This window comes from Mus pahari, chromosome 11, assembly GCF_900095145.1.
Source record: "Mus pahari chromosome 11, PAHARI_EIJ_v1.1, whole genome shotgun sequence".
Taxonomy (NCBI): Eukaryota; Metazoa; Chordata; class Mammalia; order Rodentia; family Muridae; genus Mus; species Mus pahari.
The window spans coordinates 39,116,250-39,132,624 of NC_034600.1; the positions used below are offsets into that span (position 1 = coordinate 39,116,250).

The following is a 16,375-nucleotide window of genomic DNA, read 5'->3' on the forward strand; positions in this document are numbered from 1 at the left end:
CTGATCTTTCCATGACTTTTATCATGAATGGATGTTGGATTTTGTCAAATGCTTTCTCAGCATCTAATGAGATGATCATGTGGTTTTTGTCTTTGAGTTTGTTTATACAGTGGATTACATTGATGGATTTCCATACATTGTCCCATCCCTGCACCCCTGGGATGAAGCCTGCTTGATCATGATGGATGATTGTTTTGATGTGTCCTTGGATTTGGTGTGCAAGAATTTTATTCAGTATTTTTACATCAATATTCATAAGAGAAATTGGTCTGAATTTCTTTGTTGAGTCTTTGTGTGGTTTAGGTATCAGAGCAATTGTAGCTTCATAGAACGAATTGGGTAGAGTACTTCCTGGGGAAAGAATATTTAAAAGTGATTATCCTTTTTCTTTTCTGTGTCCACAAACTTCCTTACCATTTGTTATATACTAATATCTTCCCCTAAGTATGTTGTATCACTTTTAAAGATCAATTAATTTCATAATGAAAAAGCAATATGCCCTGTTAGCATTTCACTTTGAAATTTTGGTGAATATTAATTTCATTCCCTTCTTTGTGCCTTTTGTCTTCTTGAGACCATGAGGTTGTACCTTGTTGTACCTTAAGTCTTATCATCTTTGGTTTCTCACGTGACTCCTTCATGCCCTTAGTCTTTCTGTTTTCCTGTTAATATGATCTCACATTCTCCCAACTCACCCCAATCAGCTACAATATTAAAGGGCTGGACATATATATGTATATTCACATACTTCGTACTATGGCCACCAGTGGGTGTTGCTCCCACTCTCATACATATATGGGCAAATGATCTTTTTGCTATTTAGCATTTGTCTTTCTATTATCTAAGCAGTTTGATTCGTTATTAGTCAATTACTAAAGGTCATAAAATGACTATATTTCCCAGAAAGAACTCAGAGCATTGGTATATTATTAACCTATCTAATTTAGCAATTCAGGAAAAATCAATTCAACAGCATGAGACGAAAGATAGTCAATAAAATTGTGACTCTCTCTACAGTGATTAAAAAAAAAAAGACTGGATACACCAGTCTGTCCCATTTTTAGCTGGGGTTTTCCTAATTCCTTTTGAGGCCATGGAAATTTCTATTAAAATGGAAGTAATTACACATTTAATTGCAGTTCCAAAAATTTGCATTCTTAGCTAAAACTGGCTTAAGCCCTGTCCCACCATTGCTGTAATTGCAGTACTGTCTACTGTTAATTTTCATTTTAATTAAGCTTCAAACATTTAACTAGAGGATGGTCCAATAGAAAATCCTATAATGATCTCAGTAATTGGTAGGCAAGAGTTTTGTTTTTGGTTGTTTTTTTTTTTTTTTTTTGCTATTTTAGCAGAAAGAAATCTGCCCAGCCAGGGTGGGGAAAAGCTGATAACCTTCAAACCAGGCTCTTTACTTTGGGACTGTGATGAGAAAAACTTGAGTCAGGAATGGAGAAATCAGAAGAGATAGATGTCAAGGGACCTCAGTGATGTCAAGGATTACTCAAATTATTGAAATTTATGTTAGAACCTTTCATCAGTTGGGGCAAAAATGGTTTTTTGTTTGTTTGTTTGATTTTTGAGCTCCCTAAGATACATTTAATTTAGATATACAAGACCTGACATCTTTGTTGTGATTTTGTGTCTTCAAGGCCTGATAGAAGCAGCCTATATTGGATTTTGTTGCTAACTCACTGATTTAAATGTTAAGAGCATTTTCCTAATCTATTTCCTTTAAACTACTTTGGGGAGGATCGTGAAAGTAAGATGACCAACTCTCAAATGACCTGCACTTAGAAGAACCTTCTTTAAATCTTGGAAACAGTGTGCTGGTGTCTTCAACAGGATCCAGGAGGAGAGTTTAGTGGGCACAGCAGGTGTTCATTCAAATGTAATTACACACTTTTCCTCTGTGGTGAGTCAGCAGCTATCGTTTATGATGAAATTAACAGGCTATAATGTGGTTCTGTAGAAGGAATTCTCGGAAATACAAGGCACAAATGTCACGGGTAGTGGATATGAAGTGCTAAAGCAAACGGTCTTATCCCAACGCAATCTCCGATATACTTGTTAGGATTATGGTCATAATGTCGGTGATAAAACCAGCCTGACCCAGGAGTGAGCAAAGCTGCCTAGGTTCTCTGGAGAAAACATGACTGATTGTGAATGAGAGTGTTCAAACTATTATCAGACACCATCTATAGAGTATCTGGGGTAGTTCTTTTTTGTTTGTTTGTTTTTCAAGACAGGGTTTCTCTGTGTAGCTCTGGCTGTCCTGGAACTCACTCTGTAGACCAGGCTGGCCTCGAACTCAGAAATCCACCTGCCTCTGCCTCCCAAGTGCTGGGATTAAAGGCGTGCGCCACCACCGCCCGGCTGGTTCTTAAACTTTTAAAACCAAGCTTTACTGAGTGACAATCGGTTTTTAAATGTCTGATCACATGAGGATTGTCCTATAAGACAAACTGCCCAGTTATGTACAAAATTCTTTAGAGTCAGTAAACGTCTTTGTGTATAGAGTCCCAGTTCACTGTGTGTTAAGCCATGAGCTAAAATCACAATCTGTTCATTTTATTTTATCTTGTTTTGTTTTAGGATGTGTAGACATATGAAGGGCTAATCCAAGAGACACAGAAACTTCTTGGAGGAGAAAATAATATTTGCAATTTGAATCTAGCTATCTTCTACTTAGCACCAAGTGATCCTAATAGGCATGTAACAGATTTTGAGGCCAAAGGTAGATAGATGCTGACTACCATGCTGGGATTAAATGATCATTTAAACTTTTACAGTAGGTGTTTGGGGTTAGATAATATATTGAGGAAGAATCATAGGTACACACACTTGGTAATATCCGGAAGAATGTGACACTGAGGAAAGCCATACCTAAAGATCTCAGGGAGAAAATACACGAACTAGCTAGAGTTAGTGTAGTCTTTCATGCCCATTGTATGCAAATTCAATACAGTTTAGAGCAAGCCAAAAGTTGGCCAGGCTAAGACAATTCGCCTTCTTTCAGAATCTCCCAATCAGTTCAGGAAACAGGATGCTATTTAAACATTTCACTTAGCTCTAGGTACAGCAAAATCCTTGTTAAATAAGTAAGTGAATGCTCCCTGCTAGTTCAGGGGCATCTCAGAGATGCTATTTGGGTCGAATGCTTACTTTTGTGCAGAAGTTCATACATAAAAGCAAGGCCATACAGTAGTCAAAAGTTTTAAGGGGCCTGTGTGCAATGAGGACTAGAGTCAACATCTGATTTAAGAACTTAGCCATTTATAACTATTTTAGAAATCTAAGGGATATGACTTAGAAAATATATAAGAATATTCTACTATGGATGTTAAGGTGAGGAAGGTAAGATATTGTAAGAAAGATATAATTTCAGCAGCATAGGATGTTTATATTAAAAATATGACTGTATATGCATATAAAAATTGTGTGTGTGTGTGTGTGTGTGTGTGTGTGTGTGTGTGTGTAAGAACTGTGTTCTATTTTGGCTTAAGAAAATTTATTGTTTTGAATTTTGTGTTGGCTGATGCATTTCTACATGCCAAGCCTTAAACTAAGTGCTAAAAATGTGGAATATTCACACACTTCAATAGATTTTTATCTTCACAAAGCTTTGGGGCAGTAGAAGAGATAGGAGCAGTAGTTCTCTGAGACCTCCAGGGGGCGCCTCTTCTACACAGCAGTACCTAGTGGTGGGATCCTCAACCCAAATGACAACGGAATAGGCTGCACTAACTGTCAGAGAATCCATTTGCTCACAGAACGTTAATATTTTACTCTGTGCTACGGACAGACTTCCTCTTAGATATAAAGTTCCTGGCGGCCATAAATCTGGTTCTTAGTATTCTGTGGTGTCTAAAATAACACCTTGCACATAGAGCAGGCACTTAGGATCAACTTTTGGAATGCACCTAAAATATTTGCTTGATGGAAAAATAAAACACATCTCACAGACAGCTGCGGCTATCAAGATGTCCTGGCCCTCCTTAGCTAGTCTCTCAGAGCCTTTATAGTTGTGCCATGTGGCTGAGGCCAATGGTGGAGGCATCTTACCGTTCATTTTTGAATTATGAAAATTTTGCTGGCATTCTAAAATGTTTAACCCTTCTTTGGATAAACTTTTTCTTATTAGCTAGGGAGAACAGAGCTAAATATCCATAAGCTAGTCTGTTACTTAAAAATAAGTATTGGTTATAAAGTCACCGTTTGCTCCAGTCCCACGTTCAATTTTTTGCTCATTCCGACCTAACACCAAGTCAATATTCTGAATTGCTTAGGAGCCTTCTTATTTACCTCAGCTGTAAACTCCATTTACCTTTTAAATGATTGTGGAGCTGAAGCAAATGGTCCGTGAAGTATATTAACAAAACTGAAGGCAAACATCTCATGCTTAAATAGATGCCATGACAGTCAGTGTAATGGGGCTGGAATTTCAAATATACCTAGTGAGGAATCACACCTCGTGTCCGTATCATATCATCCTGCGGATGCCACAAAGATGTCACGTGCAGATGTTCTGAATACATCTTACTCTTAGCTAGGAATGGATGAGGAGTTTCAAACGAGCATCTCTCTTTGGAGAACAAGGGCCTTTGGAGAGCAGATGCAGGAAAAGAGCTTCAGAGTGATTTTCATTTTTCATCACAGATGGTCTTTGAGAATGTTAGTTATTCACACACCAGCACTTAGATATCGAAAATTGCTTGCCATATTTCATGGGAATGCATAGCCATATAGGTCCCCCTCGAGTGGGTACACCTTTCCCATATCACTATAGAGACAGAATAGTTCTCCAACTTCTTGAGCACTTCCTGCTGCACACCAAACAGATGTATTTTCTGAGGTATTGGTCTGAGTTCATGATGATCAGAGGTTACATGGGCACCCTGTTTCCCTGAAAGCTCCAGTCAATGTAGTCACACAGACACGAGCTAGTTCTCTGCAGTATTTAGTCAGAGACAATGAACATCCCCAGGGCCTCTTGCCTGAGCACTATAAAAGTATATATATATAAAAAAAAACAGGATTCCCGCATCCCAAGTCCTGATGGGTGTGTCTGAACCCATTTTTTTTTTTTCAAGCAGAGTTGGGCTGTCAGCTTTTCTTGAAAAGAGTCATTCCCTTGTCAACATTTGTACAGAGAGAAGGGAAAGAAATTCTTAAGGCTATCTTCCTATGATCCATTCTTGATGAGCTTGAGAAATTGTAGGCAGCACTTTACTTCATGCATTTGAATGGCGGTAAAATCTACCTATTGCTTGTTCTTACCCTGGTAGTGTTACATGTATCTAATTATCTAATCCATTATTTAAAACTCTTCCTCTGCTACCCACTGCCCCACCCTTTGTGCCTTGTTCTCCTAAACTCCATTTTCTTTTTTTTCTTTCTTTCTTTTTTTTTGGGGGGATGGGGGCAGGGTTTGAGACAGGGTTTCTCTGTGTAGCCCTGGCTGACATGGAACTCACTTTGTAGACCAGGCTCATTTTCTTATTCTTAAGCTCCCAATAGAAGTTGACACTTCCTTTTCTATAGGCTTTTTTAAAATGTAATTTTTAACTTTTTTGAGAATTCCATATACGGAGCACTGTATTTACATCATTTCCCTCCCTCTCTCCTTTTCAACTCCTCCCATGTACCCCAGATCTTTTTCAAATTCACAACCAGCTGGTGTCCTGGTCCTCTGGCTCTAATATTCTTTCTTCTTCCTTTTCTAAATAAGCAGGGCTCTCAAAAAAATAGCAGAACTCTTTCTATCCATTGCTCTTTTATCATCTGAATGCTAAGCAGGCAGATCTGGCCCTTCTGCACATTCAGAAAGCTGCTCTTCAGTACATTTGGGCCATTGTGGTTCCTCTTATGCTGATGCACATTTACAGGACCACCAAGTACAGCTCTACCTGCTATTAAATTACATAAAGTAGTTTATTATCATATAAACTAAAGTGACACACACACACACACACAAATTAAGAGAAGCATTCTTATGAAAACTAGAGAGCATGTTACTCAGGTTTTTCTCAAGAAAAGTTGTTGAGGTAGCTGTGAGTGGCCAGTCACAGAACACAGAGGTAGTATTAAAAAATAGGAAAAAAAGAAAAAAAAGAAAAGAAATGGTGAGCTCTGATTGCCTCTCAAGTGTCTTACTTCTCATTTCAGAAGAGGCAAAGTGCAATCATAGATGATGTGCAGTGGATGTGCCTTATATAAGATGCTGTTGAAATCCAATTGGAGATTCACACTCAAAGCAAGGGCGTGGCCTCGAATCAAGTGTGTAGGAAACTACATCCAATTAAATGTTTGGACAGCCAGACCTGAAAGGGACTCTCAAGGCTGTCTTATTGTGATCCATCTTTGATGAGGTTGGGCAGTTGTGAACAGCGTGTCAGCCCATGTACTTGGGTGGCAGTGAAGTACGGCTAGTAGTCACGATTCTAAAGGATAGATAAGGTACCCATTTTGAAGATTCCCAATCTCTACTTGTTTAATAAACGTAGCCATCTGCTTACCAAAAAAGAAGAGTTCTGACTGAGGCTACATTTCAAGCCACTAGCTCTTCTTTTAGGCAAGGAAAATTGAGAAAAACATTAGAGATTCTTGGAGTCCTGATTCTGGAATGATGGAGAAAGCTCATCGGGTTACACCTTGGTGTGAACTAAGGAAAGAAGCTCCAGTAAGTGGAGTAACAAATGCATGGACGTGAATGGAAGCCCATTGTCATAAACTGTCTTGGAGAATTGTCAGGAAAGCCTTGCAACATTTTATACCTGTAAAGGAAGTTTTCTCAGAAACTACTGACCCCCAAAGATAATCTCGTTACGAAGAGGCATCTCACAGCAGAAATACAATCTTGTTATGGAGTCACATCGAGCAGCAGAAATATGGGTTACTGTACTTTTTCATTATTACATGCACGAGGCATCAATGAGATCCTCAAATCTCCTTGAGAGCAGGTAATAGTCTCCTTGATAGCTTGAATTCTAACTGGCAACGGATCTGAAACGGGTGCTGAGTACCCATAGAATAATGACATGTTCCCAAATGGGATATCTGGCTCCTTTGCATAACAATTGAAGCAGAAATAGCTCACCTGCGAGAGTTTGTTGAATTTTTATCTCCCCTTTCCATTTATTGAGCTCCCTATTGTAGTGAGTCCTGAGTACTATCATGCTGATAGATGACTGTTTTGTATTCATTCATTTCTCACAACTGAAGAAGAGGCAGGTCTGCTTAGGTAATGAACTTGGCTTGGTGTTTGTGAGATTTCCACAATCCTACCTCTGACCAGTAATTTCAGTTTTCTATGAGAGGTTGCTGACAGACTTTCTTTTGCCCCCTTCACACTCAGCAACAGCCCAGAGGTGAACTGATGAGACAGCCTGGCTCCCTTGTGAAATTTGGTACAGACTCCAGGTCCTGCTGTGATAGAAACCCATCAAGTCCAATATTTTATGTCTTTTTCCATATTGTTGCTCCCATGAGGTAAGGTGTTAAGCTACATTACGCCCATAAAGAGAAATTTGAGTCCATGATGTGTAGCTTCCCACGAACTGTAATTAGCATAATCTGCTTCTAGAGTTTTCTAACTGATACTTGAAGAAAAGAAGTTATCAGTTCTCTAACTTATAATTAATGTTTAACATAAAAAACTTTTTAGAACTCTCAGTACCTCTTATGAAACTTTGTAAGAGGCTCTAATTGTATGCAAGATTGTATCAAATGACAGGGAAGCAGACAGCTCATGAAGCTAAGAGCATAAATATAATTTCTAGCATTGATAGGAAAAGCGTATTTTGAATTTCAAAGTATGAGTAAAAAACTGAAGTTGAAATTTGTTGCACGACAAAGATATCTGAGAAGTTTCCTGCAAATGTAGACCCTAAGCATTGCATTTTAAAGAGCTCTTATGTGGTAGGTTAAATTATGGTCCTCAGGGAGATAGATCTATGGCCTAACACTTGGCACCTTTGAATATGACCTCCTTAGCAAAGGATCGTTGCATAAATAATGAAAATCTTAACCTGAGAGAGCCCCCCAGGTTGCATGAATGGGTCCTAAATCCAGGGAAAACATCTTTGAAAAGGAAAGAAGAGGAGACATAACATCTGAGGAGAAGATCACATGGATATAGACACTGAAACTGGAGTTATATCTGGAGTCACTGCAAACTGGACAGTACCAGGAGCAGAGGAAAGATGATTTAGAGCCTTGGCACTAAACCCAGACCCATGTTAAAGTAACGTGTTACGTTAAGCCTCGAGCTTGTGATAAATTGTCTCACACCCACTGGAAACCAGAACACTATGGGTCAAAGAACAAATGAGAAGGAAAAATTCAACCAAATGAAAGTTCGTGAACAGAAGAACGAGTGTTGTTGCATGCCAATGAGTCAGTATCTAGGGCAATTTCTTGACACTAAGTGTCTGTCTAAGGAGGAGGAGACATCTGCAATTCAACCTCACATTACATATTAAGTAACTAGCAAAGGAGCTGGAGAGATGGCTCAGCCATGAAAGGCTAGGCTCACAACCTGGAAACTAGCCGAGAAGAGCAAGGCAAGCTGGGAAATAAACAGAAGAAAGGAAATCTGGAGTTTAAAGTAGAGATCAGAAACATCAAAGAAAAGAATGAGTAAATTATTGAAAACAAAGGTTGATTGCTCGAGAAAAACCAATAGTACAGAGAAACTAGCAGAAACAGACCGATCTAGGCCAGGATGGGGGAGGCCAGAGAGGAAAAGGCAGGGAAGGAGAGGATGAGAGGACATGGAAAGTGGTGTCAGTAGAGATGGCACAGCTGGGGAAGGACCGAGGAGGCATGGGGATGCAGGATCCCCAGGGGAGTTGGTTTCTTTCTTGCCTGTCCCTCCCCATCCCCAGGATTCAGGGGGCTCCTGCCTTACCTCCAGGGAAAGTCTTATTTGTCTCTGGGTTAGGGTACAGCCTCCCTCACACCAGCCAGCATGTAGTTTAACATCTTCCCTAGTTCAGCAGCCTTGCCCTTTCCCTCACCAACAGCAGGTTTGTGCTCCTCAGGAAGCTACAGAGAAAAACACTGCAAGGGTGGGGGCTCCCCCTTCTGGCATCAATTCCTCCCCTTCTGGGATTTAGTTCCTTTAGGTTTCTTTTTTACCCGCCCCCCCCCCCCCCCCACCCCCCCAGTTCTCTGACAGCTAAATTGAAGAAGTGGCTTTGGAACTCCCTTGGCTTGCTCTTGCTAAGAAGGTGGGAAGTTCGGTCTCTTGTGGTTTTTCTGCATCCTAACAGGATACTGAAATGTCAGACTGACATGTCTCCCCTGTGCTCAGGGACTTCTGAATGGACTCTAAGCTTGCACAAATGCTTCATAGGATCTGGAGCCGGGGTGGAGTTAGTGTGCCAAATGCTGGAATAACACTGCACAGATGAGTGAGTTATCAACTGATGTTGGTTTCCTTGGATTTCTAGAGGCTGGAAGTCCGAGGAGGTTTTTGTCAAGCTTGGGTTCTGCTGCCACATCTCTTCTCGGCTTCTGGTGGCTCCTCTTGCTGTTTGGATTCATGATCTTCATTCTGTCTCTTTCTATGTTCTATTCTTTTCTTTCTATGGCAGCAGTCATGTTGGAGGACAGACTACTATGGTGGCAACATTCTAACCTCCCCAATTGGAAGACTCTTGTACTGGCTAATTTTGTGTCAACTTGACACAGCTGGAGTTATCACAGAGAAAGGAGCTTCAGTTGGGGAAATGCCTCCATGAGATCCAGCTGCAGGGCATTTTCTCAATTAGTGACCAAGGGGTGAGGGCCCTTTGTGGGTGGGACCATCTCTGGGCTGGTAGTCTTGGGTTCTATAAGAGAGCAGACTGAGCAAGCCAGGGGAGGCAAGCCAGTAAAGAACATCCCTCCCCCTCCATGGCCTCTGCATCAGCTGCTGCTTTCTGACCTGCTTGAGTTCCAGTTCTGACTTCCTTGGTGATGAACAGCAGTATGGAAGTGTAAGCCGAATAAACCCTTTCCTCCCCAACTTGCTTTGGTCATGATGTTTTGTTCAGGAATAGAAATCCTGACTAAGACAACTCTATTCCAAATAGTTGAGGTCAGGACCTCAGCATGAAGTTAGGAGGTAGACAGTTTAGTTGATATAGGGAGGGCCGCAGAGTCTGGCCTTCTCTTCCTTTCCTGACCTCATGGCCTCCTAGTGTCTTAGTCTATCTGTTCTAGCCACACCTGACTCATTGCTGATTTTGAGAGTGTACTGAACCCTATCTCATGGAGATGAGTTGTTGCTTGATGTCCCCTCCCTGTCCCTTGCCCGACTGGCCCACTCTAACTCTCCCTGATCCCCTTGCAATGTTTATTCTTTATGGCACCTCCCATCTTGCAAATGGACATGTATTTTATCGATTATGTGTGCTTTCTACCACTAACGAAGTCTCCTCAAAATGATGAAAGAATGGGTTTTTGTGTACTTTTCTCATTACTGCATCAGTATACCAAGGATGTCCTGGGCATTCTTTAATAACTGAAGCAAAAGGACGAGGGTGTTTTGTTGTTGCCGCTATTGTTTGTGTTTTAATGATGAGCTTTGTGCACATCCTCCTATTTCTTATTTTAAAGAGACAAAGGGCGCTTTCACTCTCAGGGAACCCTTGGAAGGACTGTATAGATTGACGAATTGACATAGGAACCTGCCTGTAACTTGCTGATGCCCTCAGCCTCCACTGACTGACTGCAGAAGTTCCTGGGGACTTAAATCATGCAATCCTTTTGACATATCCAAATGAAGTGACTGTTGTTTAAATGAAGTGACAGGGTTCATCTCAGCATCTGTCCTGTTTTAGTTCTTCCCTGCTCTGTGTCCTTGAGTTCACATAATCTCTCAGGTTGGAGTCCACACTCCCAGGAATGGTAATAACCTCTTACATGCTTGGATTCATACATTGTTTCAAACAATGACAGTGCTCATACAGTGTGATCTCTTTTCTTTTGTTCCCCCCTTTCCTGTTATTCCTCTTTTGTTTAGCTTCTCTCTTTTGAGTTTTTGTCTTATTAATATTTCTCTTAATTGGATTCATTCTTCTTGAAAATAATTGTTTTTCCTTTCATATGTTATCAATTGGAATTTCAGGATAAATAATTATCAGCATTAATGGTTAGGGATGTGGTTTAATAGGTAAGGTGCTTACTGTTTAACCATGAGGGTATGATACTCTCAAAGCCCACATGATAAAAAGGGAGTGTTGTGGTTCTTGCTTGCAATCCCAGGGATGGGGAGACAGGGATAGTCAGATCTGAGGCTTGTTTAATAGACAGCCTAGCCTGGTTAGTGAGTACCATGCCAAGAAAGCATGTCTCACAAACGAAGGTAGATGGCACCTGAAGAGGAAGTGTTTTGTCTTCTAACCTCCACATGTGTATGTACATATCACCCACACATGTGTACCTACACACCCCAATGTGCAGCCATATCTACATGAACACATACATACACATATACACACTGCTCACATATCACATACACACATACACACAAACACATATATGTACATACATACATAAACACATATACCTACATACAGACACAAGCAAACACACACATGCACATACATATATACACACATACACATAACACACAGATACACACATGTACAAACATATACACACATACAAAACATATACACACATACACACAGCACATACACAAACACAAATACACATGTACACACAGAGGTACATACATACACACAAATAGACAAATGCATACAAACACATATACACACACAAGACTTATCAGTATTCATAATACTGCATTCATAATCCTGAGAGTCATGATGCTATGTTTTTATTCATACACATGAGAAGTAGAAATCCAGATATTTGAAAATGTGCAGTTAAAATTGAATGAAGGTGGATGAATGGTTGAGGCTATATGTGGAGAACTACTAGAGGAAAGGAAAGGAAACAGAGAAGAAAGGAATCAGAAAAAAATGTTGAAGTGAAGGAAGAGTGTTTAACAAAAGAAAACAAAATGGTAAAAAAGCTTCCAAGAGAAAAAAAAAATTAAAGAGAATAGATAATATTGTGGAGTGGCAGCTCTGAGACCTTGTGCATCTGAATTCTTCTATTATTATTATTTGTTAATTTCACAAATGTTGCTCCTCCTACTGGTCCCCCTCCCAGAGTTCTTCACTCCCCCCATCTCCCTCTGAGAGGGTTCCCTACCCTCCATTTGCCCTCCTACTTGGGGCATTAAGTGTCTGCAGGATTAGACACGTGCTCTCCCACTGAGGACAGAGCAGGCAGCCCTCTGCTACATGTGTACTGGGGTGGGGAGGGTGGGGGGGGGGGGAGGGTGGGGGGGTGGGGCACAGACCAGCCTGTATAAGCTCTTTGCTTGGTGGCTTAGTCTGTGAGAGCTCCCAGGGCTCCAGGTGAATTGACACTGTTGATCTTCCTATGGGATCATCTCCTTCAGCTCCTTCAATCCTTCCCCTCCTTCGAGGCTGGAAGGAGGCTACATCTAGACTCAACCATAAACCAAGAAGAGAAACATAAAAAGGAAACCTACAAATACTTGGACCTAACACACCCCCAAATAATCCAGAGGTCAAAGAGGAAGTCTCCAAGAAGGAAACTGGGAAAGGAGGACAAACCAAGTTAAAGTAAATCTGAAACATAAATTACCAGGACAACCAAAGCAGCACTGGGGAGAACATTTAAGGCCCCAAAGGATTAGGGGAAAAATGTCTAAATTCATGACATAAACTCTCATCTAAAGAACCCAGGAAGAAAGGTAAAAACAAACTTAGAACAGCACAAAAAGAAATTCGTTTTGCTTGCTGATTTAACAGGGCTTTGTTTTTGTAACAGCCATCTTTTTGTTTGTTAAATTGGGTCTGGGTTCTGAGGCAGGGTCTCTTTAGTCCAAGGTCTTCTGAAACTTGTGATGTAGCTAGTTTTGTACTTGTGGGAATCCCCTTTCCTTTGCCTCTGAGTGCTGGGATTCTGTGCAAGAGACAACCTTCCTGGCTTATTCAAAGTTTCTGATTGAAGTCAACACACAAAGCATCCTTTACAATAACTGATTAAACTACCAGGAGATGGAAGCTATAAATGGAGGTTGATGGCTCCTGTAATGATGAAGATAATCATTATGAATACTGCTCCCTTTTTGACCACAAAAAAAAAAAAAAAAAAACATCTCTCTGGAAATAAATCACAAAGGATGAAGCAATATATTTGTTTTGCCTTTGATTAATCACTGTTCATCTTATGCTAAAGAATAGTGTGGTCATGAGTTTAAGCTGGTGTTCAGAGACTAGGTAAATTGTTCTTCATGCTTACGTTCTCATTTATGTAATCAGGTCATAAAGATACCTTCGCTAGTGGTTCTTAACTCTGGTGGTTGCAAGTTAGAATCATTTAAAGAAAGTTAAAATACGTTGGTACCCGGGTGCCATCCAGTGAAATTCTGATTTAATTGGCTTATGGCAAAGAGACTCAAAATACAGTCTCAAATGTGCAGCAGCAGTACTTGGGAACTTGTTAGAAATGCAAATACATACGTCCCACCCTGCCCTTATCATCTATGTTTGAACAAATCTTTCCAATGATTCTGAGGCAATGTGTCACAAATTTTAATGTACTTATGACTCTCCTGGGGAATCTTACAAAAGTGCAGGTCATGGTTGCTGGTTTGATGTAGAGATTGAAATGATTAATAAACTCCTCAGGATGCTAAGGTGGTAGGTAGTGGACCACAATTTGAATAACAAGAGTCCATATGACAAATGTACATTTGAATTTATAAATAAAACTTCCTAGTTTGGAATGCAGCCAGGGTTGAGGATAACTAGATTATTTTATGAGTCTGCCAATGCCCATAATACTTGAATAAACTCTCCTTGATATTCTATACTTGAGATTGTATAATCATCAAAAAATGTACTTTTTGAAAAAATACTTACTTTTAATTGTGTGTGTGTGTGTGTGTGTGTGTGTGTGTTCATGTGTATGCATACACACCTGCACACAGCTCTAGTTTGAATGTAGAGAACTGCAAGAGTATATACCTCTCAGGAGTGGATCTTTTCTGCCATGTTGGAGGATTTAATGATCTAAGTCAGGTTTCCAGGTCTCTAGCCACTGGGCCACCTTGCTGGCCATTATTATCTTTTAAGTGATGGTTGCTGATCCTAATTTTTCTTTAGCTGCCCAGAGTCTCAACCATGATAAATGTATCGGTTATTTTCTGGATCTAACATGGAAAAAAAATCTTGATTTCTTTTACATGGTTTTGTAGTTATTTAAGAGTTTCATGCCTGCGTCATATAATGTGGTTCAATCAAATTCACCCCCTAATTTCTTCTTCAGTTCCTTTCTTACTCCTTCATGACTTTCTCCTCATCACTTCATGTGTTTATTTCTTCAATCCCTGAATCCACTTAGTATCCTAAATATGTTCCTGAGTATATGGCAATCCACTTGACCATGGGCAACCTCTCTAGGGCTCCACCTTTGAAGAGAACTTACTCTTCTCCTAGAAGCCATTGATTGCTAATAGCTACTCAGCTAGTAGTGGGGCTTTAAGAGCCCTCCCATGATCATGCTGGCTTGCTCTTGTGCAGGCCTTATGCACGCAGTCCCAGACATTATGAGCTCATGTGTGCAATAACCCATGTAGGTTAGGGAGTGTAATATAGATGTCTTATTTAGAATTGGACACCACTAAATGTCTCATTCCCTGTATGTTGATCATTTGTGGAATTAACCATCTGTGTTAATTAATCTGTATTAATGGGAATGTACTGCAAAAGGAAGTTTTGCTTTAAAAAGGCTGAGAAATGCACTAATCATTGGGTATAAAGATAAGAATTTATGGAGCAATTGAATACTGTGCCTATTTAAGAGAATATCAATATTAGGTTCTCCACTAGGACCTATGGCTTAGTCAACCCTGGTTATGTATTTTGGGCTCAGGAAATGATACCAGATATGAGTCTCATCTTGTAGGACAGGCCTTAAGTACAATCAGTAAGTGGGTGCTTACTCCAACAACATTGAAACCACTATGACACCAGTATTATTTACAATTAGTATAGTTTGGAAGGTACCCAGCTGTGTAAGACTATTAACTGCCTTTTCTCCCTGGAAAGATGCATGGAACTTTCCAGCATAATGATATATCCAGGAAAGATAAAGCTTCTAGTTCAATACCATCTTGATTTCCCCATGTCCTATGATTCAAGTATGTGGTATCTTCAGCAATTTGGTCTTATTATTACGTTCTGTTGGGTAATCAAGGGTATCTTGTAATGTCTGAGGAATCTTGAAACTCCACAATTCAACAACTTTAAAGGATGTGACCCATATTGGGTTTTATGATAGTCTATGTTATCTGGGAGAGGCATTGTCTCTGGGCATAGAGTAACTCCATTTAAACTCCCTTTATGTTTCTCTCTATATATACATTTTATGAAGTTATGAAGTTTCTGCAAGTTTTCATGTAGTTTTTCCAAAAGATCTTGCTGTTAGTTCTCCCTCCTCATACTTCCTCCTCCCCCCTCCCATTCCAAACATCATTAAACCTCTCCCCTGCCTTGAACTGTCCCCCCACCCATTGCCTCTTACTATTTTCATGACTTCTGTGGGCACTCTGACTAAACACATGTGTCTAAGGATTAAAAGCTAACACTCATATGAGAGATAATATCCTTTTTTGTCTTTCTGGGTCTCAGTTACCTCAGAATAATTACTTTCAGCTGTATTCATTTCTCTGCAAATTTCAAGATTTCACATTTTTCTTTATAATTGCAGAACAATCAGTTGTGAATATATAGCATATTTGCGTTATGTATTCATCCACTGAGGTAAAAGTAAGCTGTTGATATTTCCAAGCTATTGTGAATAGAGTAGTAACGAACATGGATGGACAAATATCTGCAGTAGGTGTATTCCTTTGAACATATTCCCAGGAGTGATAAAGCTGGATCTTATGGTAGATCTATTTCTAGCTTTTTGAGGAATATCTACTGATTTTCTTGGTGGCTATACCAGTTCGCACTTATACCAACAGTGAAGAGGTGCTTCACTTCCCCATAAGCATGCTATAATTTGTTTAAAAAGTTTAAGCGTTCTGACTTTAATACACGAGAGAGTGGAACTGAATCACAAGATGGAAAGCAACCCGCCATTTGCTCATAGATTGGTAGGATTCATTATTATAAAAATGTCTATCTTGATACACCCATTTGCCCAAGAATTTCATAAATTCATTGTTTTTAATAGCTGAGTAGTACTCCATTGTGTAAATGTACCACAGTTTTTGTATCTATTCCTCTATTGAGGGACATCTGGGTTCTTTCCAGCTTCTGGCTATTATAAATAA

General features: G+C 39.9%; 1 protein-coding gene across 3 annotated transcripts in view; it reads left to right on the top strand.

The window, feature by feature from the left end:
• Nucleotides 1-16,375, top strand: part of Pde4d (phosphodiesterase 4D) — a 1,422,283-nt gene that overhangs the window by 244,045 nt on the left and 1,161,863 nt on the right. The window lies entirely within an intron of this gene.